We start from the raw sequence: 14912 nt of genomic DNA on the forward strand, positions 1-14912 counted from the left end.
TGAAGATTAGGTACTCAGAAGTGTGCATTAACCTTGATTTCAGAAACTTAGTCATCCAGATAATGACAGTAATTATTTTTGTCTTTCACTCTCTCCCTCTTCTCCACTGGGCTGGCAAATTGCACAAACAAGCAAATGTTTCAAAATCCTAAAATAAAAGAACAGAAAATGCTAGTAATACTCAGAAAGTCATACAGATAGATACTGCCTAACCTGAGTATTTCCAACATTTTCTATTTTTACTTCAGATTTCTAACATCCGCAATGCAGTAAAACATTGATAACACCTGACACTCTTGAGAATATCAGAGTGCTGGACCAGCAGATTTTTGGGATTTTTGGATCTGCAAACATATGTTTATTTCTATTTTTCAATGCTACACAGCAGTACAATGTATTTATTGTTGAACCAGGTGAGTTTAAAGGGAACAGATAATATACAAACATTCTGGACCCTGGTTCCAGCTATAAACTTTCTCACATTTTTTTCCCTAGTCAGAGACTCACAGTTATACAGCATGCAAGCAGACCCTATGTCTAACTCATCAATGCAATCAAGTTGCCTATTGAGCTATATCATAAACACAAGATATTCTACAGGTGCTGGAAATCCAGGTAACACATACAAAATACTGGAGGAACTCATTAGGTCAGGCAGCATCTGTCGAAAGGAATAAACAGTCAATATTTTGGACTGAGACCCTTCATCAGTACTTGAGCTAGAATGACTTGCCTGTATTTGGCTCATATCCCTCTAAACCATTCCAATCCATCTCCTTGTCTAAATGTCACTAAATGTGACTTGATACAGATATATAAGATGATAAGAGGCATAGGTAAAATGGACAGCCAGTGCACCATGTTCCTCAATTGGAAATGGCTAATACAAGAGGGCATAATTGTAACGTGATGAAAAGAAAGTATAGGTATGATGTCAGAGGCAGGTTTTTTACATAGAGAGTGGCAGGTACTTTATGTGGAACGCACTGCCAGGAGTGATGGTAGAGGTCGATACCTTAGGGACATTTAAGAAACTCTTAGATAGGTACATGGAAGAAAGAAAAATGATGGCTAAGTGGAGAGAAGGATTAATCTTGGAGTAGGTTAAAAAGTTGGCACAACATCAACTGCCCTTACCTTCCTCTGCCAGCTCATTCCATATACCCCCAGACTCTGTGTGAGAAAGCTATTTCTCAGAGCCCCTTTAAATCTTTCCACTTTCAGCTTAAAACTCAGTTCTTACTCTCCCCTACTCTGGGATTCTTCTTATTTATGCCCCTTATTATTTTATAAATTCTATAAGGTCATCCTTCAGTCTCCTGCAAGCCAGAAAAAAAAAAGCCCCAGCTGTAGTCTCTTCTTATAACTCCAGCCACCCAGTTCTGGCAACATCCTTGTAAATCTTTTCTACATACTTTCCAACTCAATGACACCCTTCATACAGCTACCCAACCAGAACTGCACACAATACAGAACTGAAACTCAGTAGTTGTGCCCTTGACATTATATGAATTTCATGATTGGCAAATTCCTATGATATTCAAGAAATATAGAGACAATTATAGTGATCAGCCACAAGAAATGAGAATCCAACCTTTGTAAAACTAATAGAAATTTGTTATTGCTAAAAGCTGATCATTGTTTGGTAAGTGATACAGGCTTATATGTAAATGAAGCACTTTCCATTGCTGGATCTTTCCTTACTCTGAGGAAAGTTATCAGCTTAACCCTTTAACTTCCAAGTCCTTCTGGGAAATTGGGGTGCAAATGTGTCTAGGATTGCCAAAGTGGTTACATACAGACCATTTAAAAGGTTGGTGATCAGTCTGTCATATTCAGATTCTCATCTGCTCTCATAACTCACAGTTAGCTCATCCAGTTAACCTTCTCATCTATGGTGACCAGAGTATGGTGATATTGAAGAATTGCTGTTGACTGTTGAGAGTAAATGTAGGTGGTCACTGAATATTATTTATCAATAGCTAGGTTCTGTTTGAAAGCTAGATCTTGCTGCATGCAGGCATGGAATATTTCATTTAATGAGCACCTGCAAATAGAAATGAAAAATTACCAGCAAATATCCCCATGTCTCTGCTGGGAGGAGGTGATAGTTAAAGCATCTGAGAATGATAGGGTGTAGGACACAGCACTGACGAACACCTCTAGGTAAAGCCAAGTCAAGTTGAGTATATTGTCATATGCACACATGCAATAAAAAACCTACTTGCAGCAATATCACAGGCACATAGCATAAAATAAGCAGCATTCACAAGAAAAACAAATTAATCACAAATTGCATTGCATTCTTGCAATGACAACCATCTTCCTTACCGATAAATGTGACCCCAGGCAGTTGTACAGTTTTCTTCTTAGTTCTTTTTTACTTCATTATGAATCACACACTTGAAAAATTACTGTGGAGGTTAGAGCAATCTTTCTCATTTCATCTTGGGAATGTATAGTGCAGCTTATCTCTAATTGGCCACATGTCCCTTATCACAGAAACAAGTTTCTTATATTACTGCTGGAGAATATCTCAGTTTTGCACTTTACTTCCCTCAAGTGAACCATTGTAAAACTAGAGTTCAGTTATTTCAAAGTTCAAAATAAATTTATTATCAAAGTACATACAGTATATGTCACCATATACTGTCCAACCCTAAGATTCATTCTCTTGTGAGCATATACAGAAACACAATATAATCTGTGAAAGACAAGATTGACACCAACCAATGTGCAAAAAGCCAACAATCGCTGCAAGTACAAAATAAATAATAACAATAATAATAATAATAATAATAATAACAAAGCAATAAATATCAAGAACATGAATTAAGAGTCCTTGAAAGTGAGTCCATAGGTTGTGGGAACAGTTCAGTGATGGGGCAAGTGAAGTTGAGTTAAGTTATCCCCTCTGCTCCAACAACCTTATAATTGAGGGGTAATAACTGTTTCTGAACCTGGTGGTGTGGGCCATAAGGCTTCTGAAGACAGCAGCGAGAATAGAACATGGTCTGGGTGGCATTTAGAAATTGCTGAGTCTGTCCATCTATGAATTGATCTTTAGGTCCTATATAATAAGTATAGACCAATTAAATTTCCAAAACTATATATAGGTACTTGAGCTGAAACCATGTCAGGTGAATTTATACTTCACATACTGTTATACATTTAATGGCAAACCCAAGAGACAGGCAGAATATAGAGTCACAGGAAGATACAGTATGGAAACAGACCTTCTCCCACTGGCTTTGCATTCACCATCAAGCACCCATTTACACTAATCCTCTGTTAATCCTCATCAGCTCTCTCTAGATTCTATATGTTGAAATTACTCCTTCATTGCTAAGTTTTTGATTTGATTTTATTCCTCATAACCATGGCTTGCCTCTTAGTTGGATCTTGTAACTCTGTTTAGCCATTCCTATTTAGACCACAAGACCATGATATAAGAGCAGAATTAGGCCACTCAGCCCATCAAATCTACTTCACCATTCAATCATAGCTGCTTTCTTTTTAATGCCATTCTCTGCCTTCTCCTCTTAACCCTTAGTTCCCTTATCAAACAAAAATGATCAATCTCTTCCTTAGATATACCCACAAAATTAGACTCCTCAGCCCTTTCTGATAATGAATTTAGAGATCCACAAATCTCTAGCTGAAGAAAATACTTCTCATCACAGTTTTAAAGGGGTATCCCTTTATTTTGAGGCCATACCCTCATATGCTAGACTCTCTTTCCAATAGAAGCATCCTCTCCATGTCCAGTCTATCCAGGGCTTTCAGTATCCGAAAGGTTTAAATGGGATAGCCCTTCATCCTTCTGAAATTCATCAAGTACAGATTCAGAGACATCCAATGCTCCTCAAAGGTTAAGAGTACTTATGTACCATTTAATTTTTAATGCACACAGATCTTGCTTATTTTGGAATGATTGTGTGTATTTACCACATTTTGTGTGAGACATCAATAATTCTAGCTGTACAAAAAAGCTGGATGAACTCAGCAGGTCAGGCAGCATCCGTTGAAAGAAGCCAATAATACTAGCGTTTTGTAAGTTTTCTCTCGTGTCCAATTTCTCTAGTTTCAAGTTTTGAAAATTGATTTTAATAGTAATAAACATAACTACATACAATTAGCTGTGTCTATAATCAAACAGTTAGTAGACATATAAGTGCAGTGAGCAAGCAGATGAAGAATAAATCATTAATGGAGAGAGTCACTTAAAATGACAAGCATATGTTAAATGGGCAATTCAGGGTAACATCGTAAATCAGCATTAATGATAATGAATATTAATTTTCTCAGTGACCAGAGACCAAGGTTACAAATGGGTAAGATTATTTCAGAAGCATCTTTTTTATATATAGCTGAGAAATTAACCACACTGAAAAGCCTGTGCATCACATAGTGTTGTTGATTTTTAAAACATATTTAATAAATGCTTCTTTCTTGTTATTAGATATAATCAGGGGAAGTTATAAATAGATTGTATTACAGACTGTCTTATCATTAAGAACATCTGTCTTACGGACACTCTACAGTTAAACTCCATAATATTAAATTCAAAAGTCTGACATATGTACATACATATGTGTTTAGTTTCCTCTCCCTCTCCACTTTTAGTATTTGTTCTTTCTTATCAGTCTGGTGTGCATTTGATACTATTCATTACAATACTATGGTGGTGGGGTTGCCATGTTGAGAGATTGTTAGACAAAATTATCTTAAGGCTATCTGTAAAACAAGGAACCTGTTCATTACCTGGACACAGTCTGTAAATTGCTACCAAAAAGGAAGTCAGAAAAGAAAATTCTGTAATTTTATCTATCTTTCTCTGCTTTTAATTTGCCCTAAAAGTTGGAAAAATATCTTCTGAGTAAAACATTCAGAACATCCTATCATTGGCTATGAACATTGCATTGTGCATTCATGCAGTACTGAGGAATTATGACTCTCGCTCACTCATAAAAGACCTGCTGTAACTCATATTTACCAGAGATCTCCCTTATTTTTTATGTTCCTTCCTCTGCAACATAATGGATCAACTCTGTCTTCCTTGAATGAGACAGTAAACAATAATTATAGGATTACTGACATTCAATCAGGCTTCTGTCATTTTTACAGAAATACAGCATATAACTGCAATACATCATCAGATATAAAATACAATTACTCCACTTACTGAAGCTTACGAAGTCAGAAATTATATTGAATATATCACTTAGTTTAGTGCAGAACTTGCAGAAATGCCAATGCCTTACACAGTCTGAAGGACCTTAAGCTCCTAATTTCTTGGGTTCTCATGCAATAGGAAAATTTAAATATGCAAACCACTTAAATTATTCTAACGTAAGCATATAAATGGACTGAAATCGATGCACAAAGAAGATAAAGATATGAGGAGGGATAATCAAATTATCTGTGAAAGAGAGAACCTTTATGGGAGTTGTAGTTCAGAAAGGAGGGTGAAGGTGCATAGAAGATTAAGATGGAACTGAAGAATCTGGTGTGTGGATTGTTTTCAGTCATTGCTGTCAAACAACAAAAATGAGAAGATGATGATAAGCTTTCATCTTGCAGTCCAAGGTTGTAGACTCTCCTACATGTATGTTTGAGAATCCCATGAACAATTAAGGATAATGTGTGCTTTGGAGGTAAACTGCCAGCTAGTGACAACATCTGAAAGGTAGACAGTTGGATGATTAAAGCCATCTTGTTGTAATTGGAGAATTTTCAAGCCTGTAGGAGGTCAACTATTTCATTGCTGTTCGTGGGACTTTTTTATATATATTGTATTGGATGTGACATCCTCAGTATTACCATGGTGACATTAAGAATACTTCATTAGTTTTTAAGCAAGTTGCGAAGTAGTGAAAAGTTTTATCTACCTTTAAACAGAGAAGGGATGGGGAGCTCAAATTAGGATTTGAGAATAAGAATTTGTATTTTAAACTGAGGTATTGAATCTTATAGGTCAGCATCATTGGGAAATGTGGATCCAGCACCCAACATGGCAGTAAATTTAGGAGGTTCATAAAGAATGCATGGTCAGTTAGAAGGATCACAAAATACAGTTTCCAAATGTACATAAAAGATTAGTAATGGATATGTAACAGTCACATATAAATGATAGTAGGCACAATTTGTGGTGGTGATTAAATGGGATGTAATGGTCAGTTTGGGATTGAATAAAAACTGCGATTACATTACCCAAGTATGTATAGAGTATGCAACCAAGAGATTCATCCTCCCACAGCAGCCACCAAACAGAGAAATACCGCGGACCCATTTAAAGAAAACATCAAACACCCAATGATCAAAAAGAGAACAAATCACGCAAACAGCAAAAAGCCAGCACTGAATATTAAATGGCAAACAGTATTAGAGTCTGAGACAATGGCTGCAATGATAATTGAAGTGTAAGAGCAGAGTTTGTGCAATCATGTGACTAACACCATTGCTACTAATACTTGCAGGAATTGAAACTATTCTACAGAGTAACGGTGTTACTAAAATATCTGATTGAATAAGAACAGCACGATAACAAAAAATGAATGAACAATTTTGGGATAAATGTATTACTACTAGCATTTGCACAATAGATATTTGTGTGTGAATGGACTATTTTTTGTTGCTATAACTAAATTAAGTAGCCATTATTTATATTTTTAAATTACACATTCCCTACTTCACTGAGCGCATCAAATTCTGACAAATAGTAACCTGAAATTAACTATTTGTTCTGTTTTCAGTAATGCTATGCAAGGAATCAATTTTTACCCAGGGCACCAGAGCTAGCTCCACTTCTCTTTTTTGAAATGTAACTATAGGATGTTCTGCATCAATCTGAAAGAACCTTGGTAAGTAGTTCCACCTGAAAGACTGTACTTCCAACAAGAGAGCACTCTCTCAGTGCTGCACTTGGGAAGCAAATGCCTGAACATCATGAACAAACAATCTGCTGGTTGCCTTTCTCTCTGTTTTCCAATCAGTACTTTTCTCATCTGGAGAAATCACGAAAGGAATTGGTTTATTATTACTGCCCCCAAAATACAGTAAAAATCTTGCTTGCATACTGTTCATACGAACCAAATCATTAAACAGTGCATTGAGGTAAAACAAGATAAAAGAATAACAGTGCAGAATAAAAGAAAGTGTAGTGCAGGTAAACAATAAGATCAAGATTGTAATGAGGTCATGAGTCCGTCTTATCGTACCACAATTGCACTTACATCCAGGAGTAATAGGAATAGAGAGAAAATTTGTTTTTGAAAACTATTTCAGATTTGTAATATTGCTTATTTCTATAGGAAGAAGCTGTTCCTAAAATGTTGAATGTAGGTCTTCAGGCTCCTGTACCTCCTCCCTGATGGCAGTAATGAGAAGAAGACATGTCCTAGATGGTGAGGCTCATTAATGATGGATGCCACCCTCTTGATCCACTGCCTCTTGAAGATGTCCTAGATAGCATTGTCTCTTTTGATCCTGCTGATCGGTCCTCCATACCAGGCAGTGATGCAACCAGTCAGAATATTCTCCACCGTTAATCTGTATTAAACTGGTAGAGTCTTTAGTGATGCCAAATCTCTTCAAACTCCTAATGAAGTTCCACTGGCACGCATTCTTCCTTTTTGCAGCAATGTTTTGGGCTCAGGATAGATCTTTCCTCTCTTTGGTGAACAAAATTCTGTAACATTTGACCCAGCATCAATGGACAATTATGGAAGATGTTTAAGTTTCTACTACCTTCTGTGTGAAAAAGGTTTTTTTTCCCTAAATCTTCATTGCAGAAAACTTTTATTCTGATTTTTAATGAGCTCTTTGGTGTTCAACTCCTCATATCAGCAGAAACGGTTTCTTTGTAACTTGCTTTTCAGTTATCCTTCAAATATTGTAAAAATTTATTCAAATACTCTGTAATCTTCTCAGTATCAAGTTTGGAATACCTTTTTTGAACTTGAACTTTTGGAGTCCAGATCTCATTTTATTAGCATTAAATTGAATGCAGTGTAATGACATGTTCCTTCAGTGTAATTTTACCCAGAACTATTTACAATACTTCAAGCCTAACCAAACAACACAGAATCTGCTGGAGGAACTCAGTGGGTTGAGCAGCATCCGTGAGGTGTAAGATGACAGGCAGGTGGTGCCAGGTTGGGGAGATAAGTGGAATTGGAGTTGGAAGACTGTGACAGGTGGATCACAGACAGAGACAGAGACCTACTGAATTTTGTTGATTTCCTCAAGCAGATTGTTTGTTGCTTTGATTCCATCATCTACAGTCTCTTGAATCTCCAAAGTCTAACTAAGGCTTTGTATAATAGTATACTTTCTTGTGGATTGTATTCCAGTCGCAACGTTAACAAAAGACATGGTAGGGGGATTTAGAAGGATATGGGCTAAGTGCAAGTAAATGGGATTAGTACGATGGGCACCATAATCAACATGGATGAATTGAGCTGAAGGCTCTGTTACTATGCTGAATTACTCTATCCTTCTATGAATCTATTTTCTCAACCCCATCCCTGAGATTTTAATGATCTATGTACATGAATCCCCAAATTTCAATATTTTCAGCATTTTCAAAAGTTTAAAGGTAAACAGAATGTAGTGTTACAGGTACAGGGAAAGTGCAGTGAAAGTAAAAAAATAAGTGCAGGAGCCATGTCGAGATAGACTAGTTCATCTATAGTATACAAGAGGTCCACTCAAGTCTGTTAACAGTGAGATAAAGGCTGCCTTTTTAACTGGTGGAATGTGCTCTCAAGCTTTTCTATCTTCTGTCCAATGGGAGAGGAAAGAAGAGAAAAACATTGGGGCAGGAAGAGTCTTTATTCTTGTTGGGTTCAAAGTGGATAACCTGTATAGTTAGTGTATACTGGGCAATACAATTGTTAGACCATAAGGCATAGGAGCAGATTATTAAGCCATTCCCCCCTTCGAGACTGAAAGTAAGCATGCAAGTACAGCAGGCAGTGAAGAAAGCTAATGGCATGTTGGCCTTCATAACAAGGGGAGTTGAGTATAGGAGCAAAGAGGTCCTTCTGCAGTTGTACAGTGCCCTGGTGAGACCACACCTGGAGTATTGTGTTCAGTTTTGATCTCCAAATTTGAGGAAGGACGTTCTTGCTATTGAGAGAGTGCAGCGTAGGTTCACGAGGTTGATTTCCAGGATGGTGGGACTGTCATATGTTGAAAGATTGGAGCGACTGGGCTTGTATACACTGGAATTTAGAAGGATGAGAGGGGATCTGATTGAAACATATAAGATTATTAAGGGATTGGACACGCTAAAGGCAGAAAACATATTCCCGATGTTAGGGGAGTCCAGAACCAGCAGCCACAGTTTAAGAATAAGGGGTAGGTCATTTAGAATGGAGTTCAGGAAAATCTTTTTCACCCAGAGAGTTGTGGATCTATGGAATGCTCTGCCTCAGAAGGCAGTGGAGGCCAATTCTCTGGATGCTTTCAAGAAAGAGCTAGGTAGAGCTCTTAAAGATAGCGGAGTCAAGGGATATGGGGAGAAGGCAGGAACAGGGTACTGATTGTGGATGATCAGCCATGATCACATTGAATGGCGGTGCTGGCTCGAAGGGCCAAATGGCCTACTCCTGCACCTATTGTCTACTGAGTTTGCTTCGCCATTCCATCATGGCTGAACCTGAATTGCACTCAACCCCATACACCTGCCTATTCACCATATCCTTTGATGACCTGACCGATCAGGAAAAGATCAACTTCCGCGTTAAATCCACAGGAAACATCCTCTCCACATCCACCCTATATAGTCCTTACAACATTCAGTAGGTTTCAATGAGATTCCCACGCATTCTTTTAAATTTCAGTGAGTACAGGCCCAAAACTGCCAAATGCTCAAAAGTGTTTGATATCATGTGTAATTACCCATTCTGTCACTTGTTTTAAAACATTAAAACAAAATATATTTGAAAAAAATCAGTTAACATCTAACATGAAAAATCTTATTTAAATGTTTAGAAAAGGCAATATTTTAGATGTAACTACTTTAATGAGAAATTGAAATCTTTGCAATTAGCACTGAATAACTATTTAAAATAAATAAATCAGGACAAAGCCTATGATACATACAAGATGTCTCTTCCCTCCACCTCTAACAGAGGCACACAAAGTGCCGGTCAAATCTACACTCCATTTCCTCAGTATCAATATTCTTAATAATAAACAATCCAGATGCTTCCCCATCAGTACTGTAAAAAATTACAGAAGTTATCTGATCAAAGATTATTGACCCAAAACATTAACTATGTGATGCTGCTGGACTTGTTGAGAATTTCAAAATTATTATCACTGACTTGTATGACATGAAATTTGTTTTGTGGCAGCAATACAGTGAAAAGACAAAAATCACTATAAATTTCAAAAATGAACTATGAAAAAATACAGCACTCAAAATGCTGAAGGAGCTCAGCAGGTCAGGCAGCATCTGTGGAAATGAATAAACAATTAGCATTTCAGGCCAAGACCTTTCTTCAGTTTTCCAACTTCAGTTCTGATTTCCCGCATGTTCAATATTTTACTTATGCATATTTTTCTCGACATTAACATAGTACTCTAATGTAAACAGGTTTTTGTACAGATGCACCATTGTCTTTAGATCTCCAGATATAAAGCATAGAATTGCAATACTCTTTTGATTCTTTATTTTCCCTGGCCAGGACATTTTAATTATCTATCAACACTGATTTCAGTCTTTTTGGACAAGTTGTTTGATCTTTCATCCTGTATTGTGTTCAACTTGTCTAAAATGAATGGTACTATATGGATTATGTGTAGACACTAAACTCAGCTTTTACAGACTCCTAGAGAGATACAATATGGAAACAAGCCCTTTAGCTCACCAGGTCCAAAACTATCATCAGACATCAAATTTTCCACTCATCCTTTTTATTCCTCCCATATTTCCAACAATTTCCCATCAGATTTTATCACACACAAGGCACAATTTACAGTGGCCAATTAATCTATCCTAACAATGTTGTCTTCACATAATGTTCAACAAATGTGGACTGTTACAGTATGCTGTTTACAACTTTATAAAACATTAACCTAAACCTGGAATATTGTGTGCAGGCAATAACTTTCAGCATCAAGGTAACTTCAGCATACTTCCTCGGCAGGGGGACACACAGAAATCTGAAGTGGAGTTTGAAAGCACAATCACAATTCTACTTAATATTATAGAACAGAAGAGTGAATATGCCATATTATTTATCTGTCACAGCAGATAAATAATAATCAAGGACCTCTCCCACCATGATCATTCTTTCTTCTCCAGTTTCCCAGCCAATGGAAGATACAAAAGCTTGAGAGCATATACCTGCAGACTCAAGGACACCTTCTGTCACACTACTACTGGACCCTTGACAGACCTCTCAAATTCGAAAAGATTAACTCCTGATCTTATCTCACTTACCTGGACTTTGCTTTCTCTGTAAATGTACTATTAAGTTCTACATGTAGACACAAAAGACTGCAGATGCTGGACTCTGATGCAACAAAAAATCTGCCGTTGGAACTTCATTTTTCTTTTTCCTATCTTGATGTAATTGTGTAGGGCAATTATCTGTCTGCTTGGCACGCAAAACTCAAGTTTTTCCACTGTATCTCAGACATACTCTGGGGAAAAGTCACCTCCCATCCATGTCCCACAAAATTTTGAGCATCTCCATTATGTGCCCCCTCAGCCTCTTCCACCCAAAGAAAACAAACCCAGCCTATCCTGTGACCCTTCATGATTTAAAGACTCTTTCCTACCGCCCCCGCCCCCACCCCCGCCCCTCTTTAGTTGGTTCTAGTGACGGTTGATCTTCCATCCAGTCCTCCAGGTGGCGATGCAGCGGCGGAACGAGCCGGACGACAACCCAGTGGAGGAGCTCATCTTTCCTTCAATGTGACTGGCTTCTTCTTCCCTCCCCCCATCCAGCAACCCCTTGTCTGGCTGTCTGGATGGAGCGTGAGCGGGCAGTCTGGGGTGGGGTGGGGTGGGGGGGGGGGGGTGTGACGACAGGAGGAGGTAGCAGCCGGAGACGGTTAGGACGGTTGGCCCGGGGGGGGGGGGGGGGCGGGGGGGAGGGGGAGGAGGCACGAGCCGGGAGGAGGCGAGCTCGAGCGCCGCTCGCTCAGTCAGTCAGTCGGTGACTGACACCGCGCCAGACAACAGCCCCGGGCTGAGTGAGGCTCGCTGTCATGTACTCACGATCAGAGGAGCAGGAGGGCTGGTGGAGACGGTTAAGTTGGATTTGTTTCTGGTAAATACATTTATAATTTCCAAGGGTATGGCTGGCGGGGTGTGCAATGGTTTTGTGGCGTGGAGAGGAGAGAGAGCAAAAGAAAGCGTTATGTATTCCTATAGAAGCCAGACTGGGGCAGTCACACAGAATGTGTTGTCTGTGCGCTAGCCAGACAGGCCCAAGTTTAAAGTCAACAGCACAGTAATCACATAAGCCGGACACCATCACAAAAGCACTTTGTGACAGCAAAATAAAACCCAATTTAAATCTGGAAGTAAACCTTTGGTAGTTACCAAATGCGTTATTGATTTTAAAATAACTAAAAATTTCACCTCGGCTCGGTTTGTGCGAATTTTATTGATGGACGTTTTTGGGTCATTTACAGGCTGAATTGCTGAATATTTTTTTACCCAGTAAATGGGACAATTAAAAAGATATGAAATGCATAATTATAAATGAATTAATTGTCATAATCTGAAAGTAATGGAGGGTTCAACTTTTAATTTTTCTAAAGAAATGAGTTGTTACAAAAGGAAAGGATGATTTAAGGGTGCTTCAGAAGGGTCACCTTTCTAAAACTTATTTCCTGTCTATATCTACTATGATGACATAAAATTTGTGATCCTCCAATACATCCTTAACAGACAGTGCAGACAAGGTTCACTCAAGCACAGGAACCTTTTCAGTCATCCTGGGTGCAATCATCGCTACATCTTCAATAAATCGTCACTAGAGTTAATCTACAGGATGAGTAAGAAACTATTTAACCTTTACCTCCACCTCAGAACTAGCATCACTCCAACTTTGATCATCAGGTTTCAAGTTTCAAACACATTTATGCATGTACATACAGAGATTGAGTTCCAAATAATTCTAGATTTCTTTCTCTAAATGTGACTGAAGATGGATTTTAAACTAAGCATTGAAAAGACAAAGGTCTACATCAACATTTCAAAGCTATTCCCTGGTAAATTAAGTTGCATAAGAACACAAGTAGCTGAAGGAGTAGGGTATTTGGTCTGTCATATTTCCCCCATTGCTCGATGAAATTATGGCTTTATCAGTGTCTAAGCATTGGAAATTGTGGATCACTTTCCATATCTTGAGAGTCACGGTGCATCCGTTCTGCTAGTACAGCCTTTGACTGATTAAGGAAATAAAAACTCTTTGAAGACCAAGACCTTGGATTTGGCATTAAGCTGATAGTGATCTCTGTTCTTCTGTGTGCTTTAGAGACAGAAATGCCCAACAGTAAATATCTCAAAGCCCTGCAGATACACCACCAATGCTGTCTTTGCAGATCCTTCAAATCGCTTAGCAGGATAGGTGAGCCAATGCGAGTGCTCTCCACCAGGCCAGTTTCCCAGCAGGAAGACTCTGATCACGGCCAACCATCTCTGCTGGGTTGGTCACATTATCCATCTTTCTGACTAGATTCCTGAAACAAATAGTTGACTTGAGCTCTTTCACAGCCAGATATTCCCAGGAGGTTAGGGAAAACCTTCAAGAACATTCTCAAAAATATGCAACATCTACACCTTCATATGGGAACCTCTGCTGTATAGCTGAATCAGGATGGAGAAGGAGCATCTGGGAAAGCATAAGGCACTTCAAGTCTAGATGATGGGAGCATGCAGAACTCAAATGGAAGGGCTGAACCACATTCCAAACAACATATCCTTTTACCCTATCAATTCCTATCTGACTGCAGATCCCATATCAACCATCCCTGAATCTGCCGAAACAGTGGAAGCAAGTGATTTTTGGCCTTGTGTGATTCCATAACAAGTTGTCACATGGATCTCATTTAATTTTGAATTCCTCCACCACTATCTTGGAAAATGTTTTCTCTCAGCTGATCTTTCCACGAATACACTTATTTCCACCTTTCAATGTCAAAAGAGCAGCCGTGCCTTTGGCCCTGTAGCTCAGAAGGGTAGGGAACTGAAGTGGATGGCAGCAGTAATAGTTAGGGGAGACAGACTGGCAACTCTATGGATGTGAAAAAGAAACACGGATGGTAGTTTGCCTCCTGGGTGCCAGGATCCGCAATGTTTCTGAATGTGTCCACAATATCCTGAAAAGGGATGGTGGGCAGCCAGAAGTCGTGTTACATATTGGTACCAATGACATAGGTAGAAAAAGGGAGGAGGTCCTGAAAACAGAATACAGGGAATTAGGAAGGAAGCTGAGAAGCAGGACCTCAAGGTAGTATAGTTAGGATTGCTGCCTGTGCCACTGCGACAGTCAGAATTGGAATAGAATAGAATGATTGGCAGATAAATGCGTGACTGAAGACTTCAAGCAGGGGGCAGGGATTCAGATTTCTAGATGATTGGGACCTCTTCTGGGGCTGCTGTGACCTGTACAAGAGGGAAGGGTTGAACTTGAATCCGAGGAAGACCAATCAATATTCTTGCGGGCAGTTTTGAACTAGAATTGTTGTGAGTGGTTTAAGATAATATGGAAGGGGAATGGGAGCCAGTATGATAGAGCTGAGGATTTTTTTTTAAGCGTGTCGCACCAGACAGTCAGCCGTTCTTATCTGGCACGTGGTGTCAGGATTGGTTTCCTTTTGGATTAACCAGGTCACAATATGAACATTCCTGACTCGACCCATGTTTTTTTTTTACGAGGCCG

General features: G+C 38.8%; 1 protein-coding gene and 1 long non-coding RNA gene across 4 annotated transcripts in view; one reads left to right on the plus strand and one right to left on the minus strand.

The window, feature by feature from the left end:
• The window catches only part of LOC140728287 (uncharacterized), a 29632-nt gene extending 17856 nt beyond the window's left edge, over positions 1-11776 (minus strand). Inside the window, exon 1 of the long non-coding RNA XR_012099044.1 lies at positions 11456-11776. This is a non-coding gene — a long non-coding RNA (uncharacterized lncRNA). The remainder of the gene's footprint in view (positions 1-11455) is intronic.
• Positions 11777-12125: 349 nt separating this feature from the next.
• The window catches only part of ldlrad4a (low density lipoprotein receptor class A domain containing 4a), a 247393-nt gene continuing 244606 nt past the window's right edge, over positions 12126-14912 (plus strand). For all 3 annotated transcript variants that reach the window (XM_073046744.1, XM_073046752.1, XM_073046738.1), the window contains exon 1: positions 12126-12290. The gene's annotated coding sequence lies outside the window, so the exon portion shown is untranslated. The remainder of the gene's footprint in view (positions 12291-14912) is intronic.

The sequence above is a fragment of the Hemitrygon akajei genome, chromosome 1 (assembly GCF_048418815.1).
Source record: "Hemitrygon akajei chromosome 1, sHemAka1.3, whole genome shotgun sequence".
Lineage (NCBI taxonomy): Eukaryota > Metazoa > Chordata > Chondrichthyes > Myliobatiformes > Dasyatidae > Hemitrygon > Hemitrygon akajei.